Below are 16,269 nucleotides of genomic sequence, written 5' to 3'. Positions count from 1 at the left end.
CAATATGTGAAATTGATCAATGTAACACAATACATTAACAGAATGAAGGAAAAAACCCATATGATCATCTCAACTGATGCAGAAAAAGCATTCGACAAAATTCAACAAACTTTCATGATAAAAAACACTCAATTAACTAAGACTAGAAGGAAATTAACATAATAAAATCAACATAATAAAAGCCATATATGAAAAACCCAAAGAAAACATCATACTCAGTGGAAAGCTGATAGCAAAATTGTTGTTTTACACCACTAAGTTACAGAGTGATTTGTTATGCAGTAATAGATAACTTTCAGAGTGAATAAATTGAAGACTCACCTGGAGCTTATTATAATGTGTGATGTGAGACAGAAAACCAAGCTCTTTTCTACACAGTGACTTCAGTGTCTCAATACTTGTAAATTTCTAAAGTTAGAAGATTATGTCTTATTCATATTTTGTTCTAACATCAAAAATAATGATTAATACCTAATAGGCACTAAAAAATGCTTATTGAGTTAAATCTATATATTCACTTTGAAAATGTGGCTTCTTTACCATATTGATCCTTCTCAAGCAAATCTGTCTCTTCTACATTCATAACTGCATTTATCCCATTAGTTTTGTTGTTTTCTTTGAATAAATCACTAAGTCAAATCAATAAAAATTGTATTATTATTGTAAATAGATGCTATTTATACTTCATTTTTAGCTGTATGAACATAGAACAGAAAAATTTAATGAATTTTTATCTTATGCTGTGAAATTTTGCTTCAATTTAAAATTTAAGTACCTCTAGTAATTTAGGTTGACTTCTGTAATATCAAAAGATACCATTAAGAAAATGAAAAAGCCATGAGAGAAAATATTTGTTAATCATATATTTGATAAATGACTTGTATCCAGAATATATAAGGACTTCCTACATTTCAATAATAAAAAGACTCAGTTTGAAAAGTGGACAAAGGATCTGAATAAATATTTCACTAAAAAAAGACAGGCAAATGGCTAATAAGCACATGAAAACATGCTCAACACCATTTGTCATTAGGGAAATGCAAATTATAACCATGATGAGATAGCACTTCATACTCACTAGAATGACTGTAATTATAAAGACAGACAATAACATGTTGATGAGGAAGAAGAAAAACTGAAAGCTTCCTCATACATTGCTGGGAGGAATGTAAAATGGTACGCCCACTTTGGAAAATAGTTTCCTAAAAAAATAAACTTTTCATACAACCCAGTCATTTCACTCTTAGGAATCTAATCTACCCAAGAGAAATGAAACCATATATCCACACAAAAAAACATGCATGCAAATGTTCACAGTATTCTTCATAGTATTCATAGTTCACAGCATTCTTCATAGTAGCCAAAAACCAGATGTTTATCATCTGATGAATGGATAACCAAAAAAAAATATGGCACATCCCTATAACTGAATACTATTTGGCATATAAAAATAATGTAATCCTAATACATTCTTCAACATGCATGAACCTCAAAAACAATATGCTAAGTGAAAGAATCTAGACACAAGCACTTTATATTATATGACTCCATTTATATGAAATGTCCAGAAAAGACAATTTACAGAAACATGGAAAACCAGTGGTAGCCTGGGGCTGAGGGTGGGAGGAGAGATTAAGTATACAAGTGGGCATGAGGTTATTTTTTGGTATAATGGAAATATTTAAAAACTAGAGTGTGGTGATAGTTGTACAACTCTACAGTGTATTAGAAGTCATTGAACCAGAGCCTTATAATGGCTGAATTTTATAGTTGTAAATTATACTTCAATAAAGCTGTTTAAAAACAAAACTTGGACAGCTAATTATGTTAAGGTTTGGATCAAGAAACAGTGCTGAACTGTAATCAGTGCTAGCAGGAGTGGCAGAAATCTCCATTTAGTCAGAGGATATGGCTTTTTTAGAAAGGGAAGCAATTGTCCCCAGAGGAATATATCCAGGAAATTCTCAGCCACCTTGTTATAAGGAATGTTCAACTACATATCTTACTGATGCCAACTGTTTCTTTGGAAGCAATTATGACTATTAACTCCATTCATCCATTCAGCAAAATCCATAGAGTGCTTAGTTATTTGCCAAGAATTATTGGTCAAACTGGAGGGGAAAAATAAAAAATGGAAAGGCATGGCTTGGCCTTTAATGCACCAGCATTTCAAAACTTAGCTTTATTAAGAGTTTGGCTCTTCTTTCTTTTCTAGTTACTATCCTCTCTCTTTGACTTCAGAGCCAAGACCCTTACTGTTTCCACTTCCTTATCTACCCATTTGCCATTTTTCCCTTTGATCAATATTTCAAGCATATAGAAAACTATATATAGAGAAAAAATGTAATAAACATCCATATGCCTGGTTAGCTCTTAATCTTTTAGATCTTTTTTACATTTTAATCTTAAGTCTTTAAAAAAAATACTACAGATACAGTTGAAGCCCCTTCTGTTCTTTTTTCATAGAGATAACTGGTATCCTGAAACCATTATTTTATGTGTATATGTATTCATAAACAAAAAGCTTACAACTTAGAAACTTTATGTAAATGACATGATGCTTTATATTTTTCCTATATTTTGTGTTCTTCACTCAACATACGTTTTTTGAATTTGATACATATTTTAACTTCTATTTAGCATTCCATTACATAAAGTATAATTTGCCTATTTTCCTACTGTTGCACATTTAGGTTGTTACCATTTCCTTTTCTACTGCAAATAATTCTGCAATAAACATTCTTCTATATGTTTCCTTATGCAAATAGGCAAGTTTTTATGGACTGCATACCTGGGAGGGAAATTGCAGGGCTATCAGGTATATACTCTTTTTCAACTTTGGTAGATATTTCCAAATTTCTCTCCAACAACTGTTTGATTTACTTTCTTACTGGCAGGACCTGAGGATTCCCACTTGTCTACATCTTTGTCAACATATGATTTTTACCAGATTAAATTTTGTCCTTATGAAAATGTAAAATGGTATTTCAGTGTGGTTTTAACTTGCCTCTTCTGATTACTAGGGAGGTTGAACATTTTTTCATGTTTGTCAATACTTCAGATTTTCTACTATGTAAGTATCTTATTCTTTGGCCTTTTTTCTGTTGGATTGTTTTGTCTTTTTCCTGCTGATTTGTTGTGGTTCTTTAATCTTTGTTTTTTAGTCTACCTCCTTCCTTTTTTATGATGCTTTGGTAAATAATATTTTTAAATCTTACATGTATGTCAACAAGTATATATATATCAATGAGTATATATGTGTGTGTGTGTGTGTGTATATATATATATAAACTTTTTGTTTGTGATCTGTGTCTTTTATATCTTGTTAAGAAATCCTTCATTTTTTATTTTGTTAGGTGTACTAATAGTTTTGTGTTAATTAGAAAAAGGTCCTTATCAATTAGATGTGAAAACTGAATTATTTATAAGTGAAATTAAATGATATCTGAGATTTGCTTGAAATTGCTTCATCAAAAAATGGGGGAGGTGTACAAATGAAGTGACATTGGCAAAATGTTGATGATTAATGGAACTGGGTACTAGGTACATGGAGGTTCATTATTCTCTCTTCTCTTTATTTCTGGTTTGAAATTTTCCATAATCATAAATTTAGTAAGAAAGAGGGAGAGAAAAATTATCTCCAAGGCATAAAGGTATTATAAATCATTCACTTTTTAACCTGCTGCAAACTGTCTTCTGTTCTCACTATTCCATTGAAACTGCTTTTTAAAAGCCACTGATTATAATTTAATTGCCAAAATGAATGGAATCTTCTTAGTTTATATCTTACTTGGCCTCTGTGTGGAATTTTACAATGTTGGTGATCCCTTTTTATCACAATAAAAAAAAATAAGTTTTTATTATTTTAATTCGCTATTATTTAGTATGAGAACTTTAAAAATTAACTTTTTGTTAATTTAAACCTATATAAATGGAGACACAATAGCATAATGAATTCTCAAGTGTTCATTACCAGCTTTAACAATAATCAACTCTTTTTCTCCACAGCAAAAGAAATAATTAACAAAATGAAAAGGCAATCTGTGGGATGGGAAAATTTTTTCCAAACCTTATACTGGATAAGGAGTTAAAATCCAAAACATATAAAGAACTGATATAACACAATAGCAAAAAAATATATATGATTTATACATGGGCAGAGGAACTAAATAGACATTTTCCCAAAGGAGACATCCAAATGGCCAACAGGAATGGGAAAAGATGTACTACATCACTAATCACCAGGGAAATGCAAATCAAAACCACAATGAAGTATCACTTCACATCTGCTAAAATGACTATATTCAAGAAGGGAAGAGGGAAGAGAGTAGAAGAAGGTGGTGTGAGTAGGGCACTGGAAATCTCCTCCTAAAAGCATATATATTTTGAAAATACAACAAATACAACTATTCCTAAAAGAGAGACCAGAAGATACAGTACAACAGCCAGGATACATCTACGTCTGGGAGAACTCAGCATCCCATGAAAAGGGTAAGATACAAAGCCGTGGTCCGGCAGAGCCTGGGCACTTCCCCCACTCCAGCTCACAAGCAGGAGGAAAAGAATCAGAGTGGGGAGGGAGTGGAAGCACAGGACTGCTAAATAACCAGCCTAGTAATCTGCATGGGAGCATAGACACACATTGCATGGAGTACTGGATATTAGAGAAATGGAGAAGTAAAATCCGAGATGGAGACTGTGGGCAGGTATCCACAGCTGACTTTCCTGGGACAAAAGAAAAGCAGGCACTTTAAAAGTGTACAGGGACAAGGGTCTAACAGGTGGACGAAATCTTCCCAGCACATTCAACCCAGCAGGCTGGGAATCATAAGGAACTTCAGGCGCCCTAACCTCCTGGGCGGCAATGAAGCTCTGAAGCCCCTCACGGTGATAAGCAGCCTGCCATTCATTCCCCCCGACCAGCACTGCAAGCAAACCAGCTGACCTGTCATTGTTGCAGACAGGCGGGGGAGCAGCCCCACCCACAGCAACCACACAGAGTCTTCTCCCAGTGCACAGCTAACCAGGTCAGAAGCAGAGGCCACCTCCAAGATGAAGCCACCTGGCACAGGCAGAGGAAGCTAGGGCAAAGTCTGGAAGGCATGAAGAGGCGCCATTCTTGCAGGAGAATACACCCGATGCACCTGCAACCCCTGGGAGTGCGCTAGGCCATCCCAAGGGCTGCCCCACCCATGGCAGCTCAGGGGATTAATGCAGAGACTGCTCCGTGTGTGCAGATAACCCACACAGGCAGTGGAGAAGGGCAAGGCAACCAGCAAGCAGGAAGGGACTTTGTTCTCGCAGCTGACAGATGCGCCATTCGCTGCAAACACTTCTATCACCATGAAAAGGCAGAAGAACCTGGTCCAGTCAAAAATCATTCAAACAACACCAGAGAGAGGTCCTGGTGAGATAGATATAATCAATATTTCTGAAAAAGACTTCAAAATAAAGTCATAACCATGCTGATGGAACTGCAGAGAAACATGCAAGAGCTAAGGGATGAAGTCTGGAGGGAGATCACAGAAATGAAACAATCTATGGAAGGACTTAAGAGCAGACTGGATGAGGAGTAAGAGACTGTTAATGAAATAGAAATCAGAGAACAGGAATACAGAGAAGCTGAAGCAGAGAGAGATAAAAGGATCTCTAGGAATGAAAGACTATTAAGAGAACTGTGTGACCAATCAAAATGGAACAATATTTGCATAATAGGGGTACCAGAAGAAGAAGAGAGATAAAAAGGAATAGAAAGTGTTTTTGAAGAAATAATTGCTGAGAACTTCCCCAATGTGGGGAAGGAAATAGTCACTCAGACCATGGAATTCCACAGATCCCCCAACACAAGGGACCCAAGGAGGACAACACCAAGACACATAATAAATAAAATGGCAAAGATCAAAGACAAGGACAGGGTATTAAAGGCAGCCAGAGAGAGAAAAAAGATCACCTACAAAGGAAAACCAATCAGGCTATCATCAGACTTCTCAACAGAAACCTTACAGGCCAGAAGAGAATGACATGATATATTTAATGCAGTGAAACAGAAGGGCCTTGAACCAAGAATACTCTATCCAGCAAGATTACCATTTAACTGTGAAGGAAGGATTAAACAATTTCCAGATAAGCAAAAGTTGATGGAATTTGCCTCCCACAAACCATCTCTACAATGTATTTTAAAGGGACTTCTCTAGATGGAAGTATGCCTAAGGCTAAAGAGCTGTCACCAGAGGAAATAAAATCACAGCAAAGAAAGTAGATAAACCAAATACTAACTAAATGCAAAATAAAGTGAGCTATCCACAAAATCATTCAAAGGAAACACAAAGGGTACAGAATAAAACACCTGACATATAAAGAGTGGAGGAGGAAGGAAAAGAAGGCAAAGAAATAAAAAATCATCAGACTGTGTTTATAATAGCCTAATAAGTGAGTTAAGTTAGAGTGTTAGATAGTAAAGAAGCTGCCCTTGGACTTTTGGTAACCATGAATCCAAAGCCTGCAATGGCAATAAGCACATATCTATAGATAATCACCCTAAATGTAAATGGACTGAATGTACCAATCAAAAGACACAGAGTCACTGAAAGTATAAAAAAGCAAGACCCATCTATATGCTGCCTACGAGAGACTAACTTCAAACCCAAACACATACACAGACTAAAAGTAAAGGGATGGAAAAAGACATTCATGCAAACAATAGGGAGAATAAAACAGGAAAACAGGTGTTGCAGTACTTGTATCAGACAAAATAGACTTCAAAACAAAGAAAGTAACAAGAGATAAATAAGGACATTACATAATGATAAAGGGGTCAGTCCAACAAGAGAATATAACCATTAAAAATATCTATTCACCCAACACAGGGGCACCAAAATATGTGAAACAAATACTAACAGAATACTAAAATGCATTCATTTTAGGAGACTTCAACACACCACTCACTCCAAAGGACAGATCAACTAGACAGAAAATAAGTAAGGACACAGAGGCACTGAACAACACATTAGAACAGATGGACCTAATAGACATCTACAGAACTCTACACCCAAAAGCAGCAGGATACACATTCTTCTCAAGTGCACATGGAACATTTTCCAGAATAGACCACATACTAGGCCACAAAAAGAGCCTCAGTAAATTCAAGAAGATTGAAATTCTACCAGCCGACTTCTCAGATCACAAAGGTATAAAACTAGAAATAATTTGTACAAAGAAAACAAAAAAGGCTCACAAACACGTGGAGGCTTAACAACATGCTCCTAAATAATCAATGGATCAATGACCAATTAAAACAGAGATCAAGCAATATATGGAGACAAATGAAAACAACAGCACAAAGCCCCAACTTCTGTGAGATGCAGCGAAGGCAGTTCTAACAGGAAAGTATACAGCAATCTGGGCCTATTTAAAGAAGGAAGAACAATCCCAAATAAACAGTCTAAAGTCACAATTACTAAAACTGGAAAAAGAAGAACAAATGACGCCCAAAGTCAGTAGAAGGAGGGACATAATAAAGATCAGAGAAGAAATAAATAAAATTGAGAATAAAACAATAGAAAAAATCAATTAAACCAAGAGCTGGTTGTTTGAGAAAATGAACAAAATAGATAAGCCCCTAGCCAGACTTATTAAGAGAAAAAGGGAATCTGCACACATAAACAGAATCAGAAATGATAAGAGAAAAATCATGATGGACACCACAGAAATACAAAGAATTATTAGAGAATACTATGAAAATCTATATGCTAACAAGCTGGACAACCTAGAAGAAATGGACAACTTTCTAGAAAAATACAACCTTCCAAGGCTGACCAAGGAAGAAACAGAAAATCTAAACAGACCAATTACCAGCAATGAAATTGAATTGGTAATCAAAAAACTACCCAAGAACAAAACCCCTTGGACAGATGGATTCACCACTGAGTTTTATCAGACATACAGAGAAGACATAATACCCTTTCTACTTAAATTTTTCCAAGAAATAGAAGAGGAGGGAATACTGCCAAACTTATTCTATAAAGCCAGCATCACTCTAATACCAAAACCAGGCAAAGCTCCCACACACAAAATAAATTACAGACCAATATTCCTGATGAACATATATGTAAAAAAACATAACAAAACATTAGCAAACCGAATTCAAAAATACATCACGAGGATCATATACCATGATCAACTGGGATTCATTTCAGGGATGCAAGGATGGTACAACTTTCAAAAATTCATCAACATCATCCACCACATCAACAAAAAGAAGGACAAAAACCACATTATCATCTCCATAGAGGCTGAAAAAGCATTCGACAAAATTCAACATCCATTCATGATAAAAACTCTCATAGGCAAGGCCTCAACATAATAAAGGCCATATATGAGAAACCCACAGCCAACATCATATTTAACAGCAAGAAGTTGAAAGCTTTTCACCTAAGACAGGTATGCCACTCCCCCACTTTAATTTAACATAGTACTGAAGGTATTAGCCATGGTAATCAGACAAAACAAAGAAATAAAAGGCATCCCAATTGGTAAGGAAGAAGTCAAACCATCATTATTTGCAGATGACATGATACTGTACATAAAATACCCTAAAAAATCCACTCCAAAACTACTAGAACTAATATCTGAATTCAGCAAAGTTGCAGGATACAAAATTAATGGAAAGAAATCTGTTTCATTCCTATACACTAACAATGTACTAGCAGAAAGAGAAATCAGGAAAACAATTTCATTCACAATTGCATCAAAAAGAATAAAATACCTAAGAATAAACAAACCAATGAAGTGAAAGACCTATACCATGAAAACTACAAGACACTCTTAAGAGAAATTAAAGAGGGCACTGATAAATGGAAATTCATCCCATGCTCTTGGCTAGGAAGAATTAATACAGTCAAAATGGCCATCCTGCCTAAAGCAATCTGCAGATTCAATGTAATCCCTATCAAAATACCTACAGCAGTCTTCAGCAAACTGGAACAAATAGTTCTAAAATTCATATGGAACCACCAAAGACCCCGAATAGCCAAAGCAATACTGAGAAGGAAAAATAAAGTAGATTTCGCTTCCAAACTGTAAGCTCTACTACAAAGCCACAGTAATCAAGACAATTTGGTACTGCCACAAGAACAGACCCACAGACCAGTAGAATGATAGAGAGTCCAGATATTAACCCAAACATATATGGTCAATTAATATACAATAAAGGAGCCATGGACATACAATGGGGAAATGACAGCCTCTTTAACAGCTGGTGTTGGCAAAACTGGACAGCTACATGCAAGAGAATGAAACTGGATCATTGTCTAACCCCTTACACAAATGTAAATTTGAAATGGATCAAAGACCTGAATGTAAGTCATGAAACCATAAAACTCTTAGGAAAAAACATAGGCAAAAAACTCTTGGACATAAACACGAGCAACTTCTTCATGAACATATCTCCCTGGGCAAGGGAAATAAAAGCAAAAATGAACAAGTGGGACTATATCAAGCTGAAAAGCTTCTGTACATCAAAGGACACCACCAATAGAACAAAAAGGCCACCTACAGTATGGGACAATATATTCATAAATCACATATCTGATAAAGGGTTGACATCCAAAATATATAAAGAGCTCATGCATGTCAACAAACAAAAAGCAAATGATCCAATTAAAAAATGGGCAGAGGATCTGAACAGACACTTCTCCAAAGAAGAAATTCAGATGCCCAACAGGCACATGAAAAGATGCTCCACATCACTAATCATCAGAGAAATGCAAATTAAAACCACAATGAGATATCACCACACACCAGTTAGGATGGCCACCATCCAAAAGGCAAACAACAACAAATGCTGGCAAGGATGTGAAGAAAGGGGAACCCTCCTACACTGCTGGTGGGAATGTAAATTAGTTCAACCATTGTGAAAAGTAGTATGGAGGTTCCTCAATAAACTAAAAATAGAAATACCATTTGACCCAGGAATTCCACTCCTAGGAATTTACCCTAAGAATGCAGCAGCCCAGTTTGAAAAAGACATATGCACCCCTATGTTTATCGTAGCACTACTTACAATAGCCAAGAAATGGAAGCAACCTAAGTGTCCATCAGTAGATGAATGGATGAAGATGTGGTACATATATACAATGGAATATTATTCATCCATAAGAAGAAAACAAATCGTACCATTTGCAACAACATGGATGGAGCTAGAGGGTATTCTGCTCAGTGAAATAAGCCAGATGTCAAATGATTTCACTCATCTGTGGAGTATAAGAACAAAGAAAAAACGGAAGGAACAAAACAGCAGCAGAATCACAGAACCCAAGAATGGACTAACTGTTACCAAAGGGAGAGGGACTGGGAAGGATGGGTGGGAAGGGTGGGATAAGGGGGGAAAAGGGGCATTACTATTAGCACACATGGTGTAGGGGGGAGGCACAGGGAGGGCAGTATACCACGGAAAAGACAAGTAGTGATTCTATAGCATCTTACTACGCTGATGGACAGGGACTGTAATGGGGTATGTGGTGGGAACTTGGTAGTAGGGGGAGTCTACTAACCATAATGTTGCTCATGTAATTGTACATTAATGATAGCAAAATAAAAAAAAAGAGAAGAGAAGAGATAACAAATGTTGGTGATGATGTGGAAAGAAGGGAACCCTTGTGCACTGTTGGTGGGAATGTAAACTGGTTAAGCCTCTATGGAAAACTGTATGGAGGTTCCTCAAGAATTTAAAAATAGAACTACCATATGATCCAGCAATTCCTATTTTGAATATATACCCAAAGTTAATAAAAACAGGCTATCAAAGGAGTATCTTCATTCACATGTTTAATCAGCATTGTTTATAATAGCCAAGATAGGGAAACAACCTAAGTGTCCATTAATGGATGAACAGATAAAGAACAGTCACAAACATACACACATGCACAGAATATTATTTAGCCATGAGAAAGCACATTTTGCCATTTGTGACAACGTGGATGAACCTTGAGCATGTTATGCTAAGTGAGATAAGTCAGACAAAGAAAGACATGTACTGTATCATATGATTTATATGTAGAATCTAAGAATGTCAAACCTACAAAAACAGGAAGTAAAATGGTAGTTACCAGGAGATAGGATAGAAGATAGGACAGATGTTGTTTAAGGGTACGGACTTACAATAAGTAGTAAATAAGCCCTAGAGATCTCATACACAGTACAGTGAATATAGACAACAATATTGTATTATAATCATCAAACTTGCTAAGAAGCAGGAACTTAGTGATTCCAACCTCAAAAAGAAAGTATAATTATGTAATGTGACAGTGTTACTAATTATCATTACTGTAGTAATCATATTACCATAAGTATAAATAAATATATCAAATTTAAATGCTCTACTCCATTAAATTTATACAGTGTTGTATGCCAAATTATTTCAATAAAAAACAAACAAAAAGGCAAAAACAAGGGTTGCTAAACACTTTTCCACATACAAAGAAGAGGAAGAATTTTTGGAAGCATTATCTCATTTTCCTTAAAGAAAAATAAATACAAAAAAGATAATAATCAACTCATAGCCATGCATGTCATCTATTTTTCTACTTGCTCCCTTTCCATATTAAAGAAAATCACAAATACTTTATTTATAACTATTTTATATGATTATTAAATTTTCAGGCTAGTTTTCTTTAAAAAATTTTTAACAATATGTTTTTAAGAAATTGGCTCATTTGTCGTAAAGAGTTTTCCACAATCTGTATTTTGCTGATTGCATTCCCATGGTGCCATTTAACATGTTTCTCTATCCTGATTTTTTTTTTCCTTTTAAGTGGTAATTGGATATACAAGCCTGGTCAGGTTTAGGTTCAATTTTGGGGTGCACAACAACTTCATGAGTGCTATTGCAACCGTCCATTAGGAGGCTGTTGTCTGGTTGTCTCTTATTATACTGTTGGCAGCTATTGAACATCAGCTAGATCCATTAATTCATTAGGACTTCCAAATGGTGATATTTAAATCTATCATGCCTTTTTCTTTTATTAGCTGAAGTAGTTTTATAATGAAACCCCACTCATCTACTATTTGGTTACCCAATGGTACAGTTCATAAAGGAAAAACAGAATATGTGATAATTCTTTCCCTTTATTTAGTAGTTCTCAAAATAATGAACTAATTGTTCAATTGCATCTTCCAAAGGTGATCAATTAATTTTTAGTATTATTGTAAACTGGTGTTGATGTAAACATATTGATATGATCTCCATCTTTGGCCAGTTGGAGGCTCTAAAGTTGGCTTCTAAACTCTTCTGAGAAGGCCTTTGTGTTCTGTGATAACTTCCTTGCTATTCGGTGTTGCAAATTGCCCCAGACATGGAAACAGCCATTTCTCCAAAGCAGCCTAGTTCCTTTTAGTGGGAAGCCAGTTCTTTAAGATCACATTCTGGGTACTGCAGTCCTCATTTTTACTTATTGGTCTTGTTTCTAGGACTTTGAAATGGATAGAATACTTTTTTCTACAAAATTCATTATGAGTTTATAGTGATACTTTCAATTCCAATTTGGGGCTTGTACTTCTGTCTTACATTGGTATTGTCTTTTCCCATGCTGTGAATCCTAGTTCTCAGAGACATTGAAAATTATACTAGACATAATTACTCATTTTCTTCACTCCACAATACATATTCAATAGTCTCAGAATAATACCAACTCTACTACCAACAATATGATTGTTATAACAGTTTCAAATTCTTTAAGGAGTTCTTTTTGGCCTTAGAGTATATCCTACTGGAATAAGCAATCAAATTACTATGTTTTATACTCATTTGACATGCTCAGTGCATCTTTATCACTAACATGATTTACAGTAAGTTTCGTTTGTTTTATTTTGCTTTTAATTTTTAAGAGATTGGATATATATTCATCCATTCTTAATTTTGTTTTATAATTATATAAAATATTTACATAGTTGTCAAGTCAAATCTACAAACAAGTCTAGTTTCTATTCCTCTTCTGTCTATGCTATTCCTCCTTTCTTCTACAGATAACCTTTTAAAAAATGTTATGGCTTATCTCTCCATATTTTTCTTTAAATGAGCAATTTTTTTCATAGTTTTCACTATGAAATCCATTTTATTTGCTCTCTCACACTGTTTCAAAAGTGTTGATTTAATTATTAATTTTCCACTGAGTTCTGTATTTAAAAAAAGTAAACATGTATTAAACCTCCACTAAGTTCCAGGCACTATCTTACTTATGTGAGTAGTGCCCATAATTGTTATCCTCAGGAGGAGAACTTAGACAAGGAGCTATGTAATTTATCAAATAAGGTTCCAACTACGAAGTGATAAGCTGCAATTCTAGGTGTAATTTTCCTGACATCAGAGCCCATGCTCCTTCACTAAAGTGTATTTCCCACCTGAGGTGGAAGCTGTGTCTTGATTTCTGAATCCACATGCTTAGCACAGTACCTGAAACAAATAGGCCTGTAAATTTGTGGGGGAATAAATGAGTCAAAAACAGCAAGAAAAGTAAAAATCTGAATGGATATCAGTGAGCAAATAAGTGACTGCGAAGAAATGCCAACCCAGAAACTTAAATCTCAGGACATTTACACAAAAAGTTTTGTTTAAAAAGGCAAAAAAACAGTGCAAGAAAAACTAAAAATCCTGATCAAAGAGTAAAAATATTCACGTGAAAATGACAGGAATTCTATAGGAAATAGAGAAGGCTAACAATGTGGAAATCATGATCAGAGAAATAAATAAGAAAATGTAGCTGAATAGAAAAACATTACAGCATTCTCTCTTTTCAATTGGTTCCTTGAGGGTAGGCATCATATCTTGTTTCTCATATCTTCAATGCTTACAATAGTGCCTGACACAAGGTTGGGGCTTAGCCAATATTTTGTTGAATGAGTAGAAGAAAGCTGAGCATGGATAATGAAAAGAAATGTAAAATCCCACTCAAAAATCATCAAAGACAAATGCTTGTGGTGGTTCTGAAACATTGCCCCAAGAGATGGAGTTTATGCTCTTGAGTCTGAGGAGGTTTGTGAGTTCTTCAATCACAGTCTGGCAAAAGGGACATTGTATAACTTCAAAGGCTCTATCATAAAGATAACGCAGCTTCACCTGTTTATCCTAGAATGCTCACTCTATAGGCTCCCTCTCAGAACTCAGTCATCACACTGTGAGGAACTCACACCATACGGAGAAGCCACATGTAGGCATTCCAGTTGACAGAGCCCACCCTCAAGTCATCCCAGCCAGGCACCAGGCATGTGAATGAAGAAACCCCCAGATGATTCATCTTCTAGCATATGAGTCTCCTATCACTGAGGTTCCAGACATTGTGGAGCAGAGAGAAGTCAACTCTGCCTGTATGCTCTCTGAATTACCCACAGAATCCATAAGCATAACAAAATGAGTATAGTTTTATGTCATCAAGTTTGGGGGTGTTTTGCTATTTGCAATAGCCAAAATATGGAAGCAACCTAAGTGCCCTTCAATAGGTGAATTGATAAAGAAGATGTGGTACATATACCCAATGGAATATTATTCAGCTATAAAAAAAAAACCTACCATTTTCAACAACATGGATGGATCTAGAGGGTATTATGCTCAGTGAAATAAGTAAGGTGGAGAAAGACAAAACCATATTACTTAACTTATTTGTGGAGCATAAAAACAAAACAAAAAGAACAAAATAGCAGTAGGCTCACAGACACCAAGGATGGAGAAGGGGTTGGGGAGGGGAGGGAGGGGGGAAGGGGATAAAGGGGCACTATAATTCACAATCACAATATAAGTTGGTCATGGGGATGGTAGTACAGCATGGAGAATACAGTTAATGATTCTGTAACATCTTACTATGTTGATAGATAGTGACTGCACTAGAGGGGGTAAGGATTTAATAATATGATTAACTGTTAAACCACTGCATTGTATATTTGAAACCAACATAAGATTGTATATCAATGATGCTTTTAAAAAAGCATAAAAATTTTGTTTTATAGTTTGTTCAGATATTTTTTATTAAATATTGATGAATACTAGAGAATCTCATTTATTTCTTATTTCATTGTTTTGATTGAAATAAAACAAAGGTAAGAGGGGAGCATAAATATTAGACTAGTGGTTGGACTCCAAGGGTACAGTTCAAAGACTGAGTCATAGTTCTATAAAACTTGCTCAAGGTGCTCACATGACTTGGTCTCAGGGCCCTCCCACTCCAACCTCAAGAACTGTTGAACCTAGAACCTTCCATTCTTTACATTCTTACCCTTACTGTGGTCTCATGATAGGCAGAATGTATTTCCATGCCCCAAAAGAAAAAGACTTCCTTTTCAATTGTGGAGACCAGCATATGTCTTTTCTTTTCTTCATTGTTCATTCCTACTCTGGCTCTGGCCCCTATCATCTGTTTTTCCTAACCCCAGAAGTTGAGAGACTTGGGGTTTGTGTTCCCCTCTTCTCAGAATGCCAGACATTTCTATCTGAATTTTTCCTTCCTCCTTTGGAGACTATCTCTCATGCCAAGCAATGAACTGTTTGCATTAATTAAAAGGACTTTGTTACACCCTTTTCCCATTTGGTAAGAACACCTAAACCTTACAGTTTCATAACCAAATTTGGACTTGTACTGACATATCAAGAGATTTAGTTCTGTTACAAACACCTTTACATTTCATTGAACGTGTTTTCAATCAGCCATAAAAATTCTATATAACAATCCATAACTCAATGACTTAAAACCATAATCATTTTTTACTATGTATCGTCTGATTGGCTGGGACTTAAGCTTTAAACTGCAGTTGGCTGAGATTTAAGCTTTATGCTTCAGGTTGGTTCTACATTTGCATCAGCTGCTTCTCATTCTCCTTGGACCAGAGGTTACTTGGAACATATTATTCTTATGGCAAAAGCAGGAGTATAAGAGAAAAGGCAGACTTGTGTTAGCCCATTCTAAGTATTGCCTCTCATATTTTCACCCTAAACCTATTGGTCAAAGCAAGCTTTATGGCCAACTCCAAAATCAAGTTGCATGGAATACATTCTATCCTTCATAAGGCTACAGCAAATGTGTGAATATAAACTACTCTTAGTAAGCAGTGAATAACTAGGATCAATAATTCAATCTACCCCAATTAAAATACTGTATTTGTATTTCTTTCACATGGGGTCTTTCAATTTAAGTAATATTCAGGACTGTTAGACCATAGACATTATTTTATTTTTTTTAACTTTTAGATTTTTAATTTTATTAATGTATCATTGATATACACTCTTAT

This window comes from Manis pentadactyla, chromosome 1 (genome assembly GCF_030020395.1).
Source record: "Manis pentadactyla isolate mManPen7 chromosome 1, mManPen7.hap1, whole genome shotgun sequence".
Classification (NCBI taxonomy): domain Eukaryota; kingdom Metazoa; phylum Chordata; class Mammalia; order Pholidota; family Manidae; genus Manis; species Manis pentadactyla.
Note: the sequence above shows the minus strand (reverse complement) of the source record.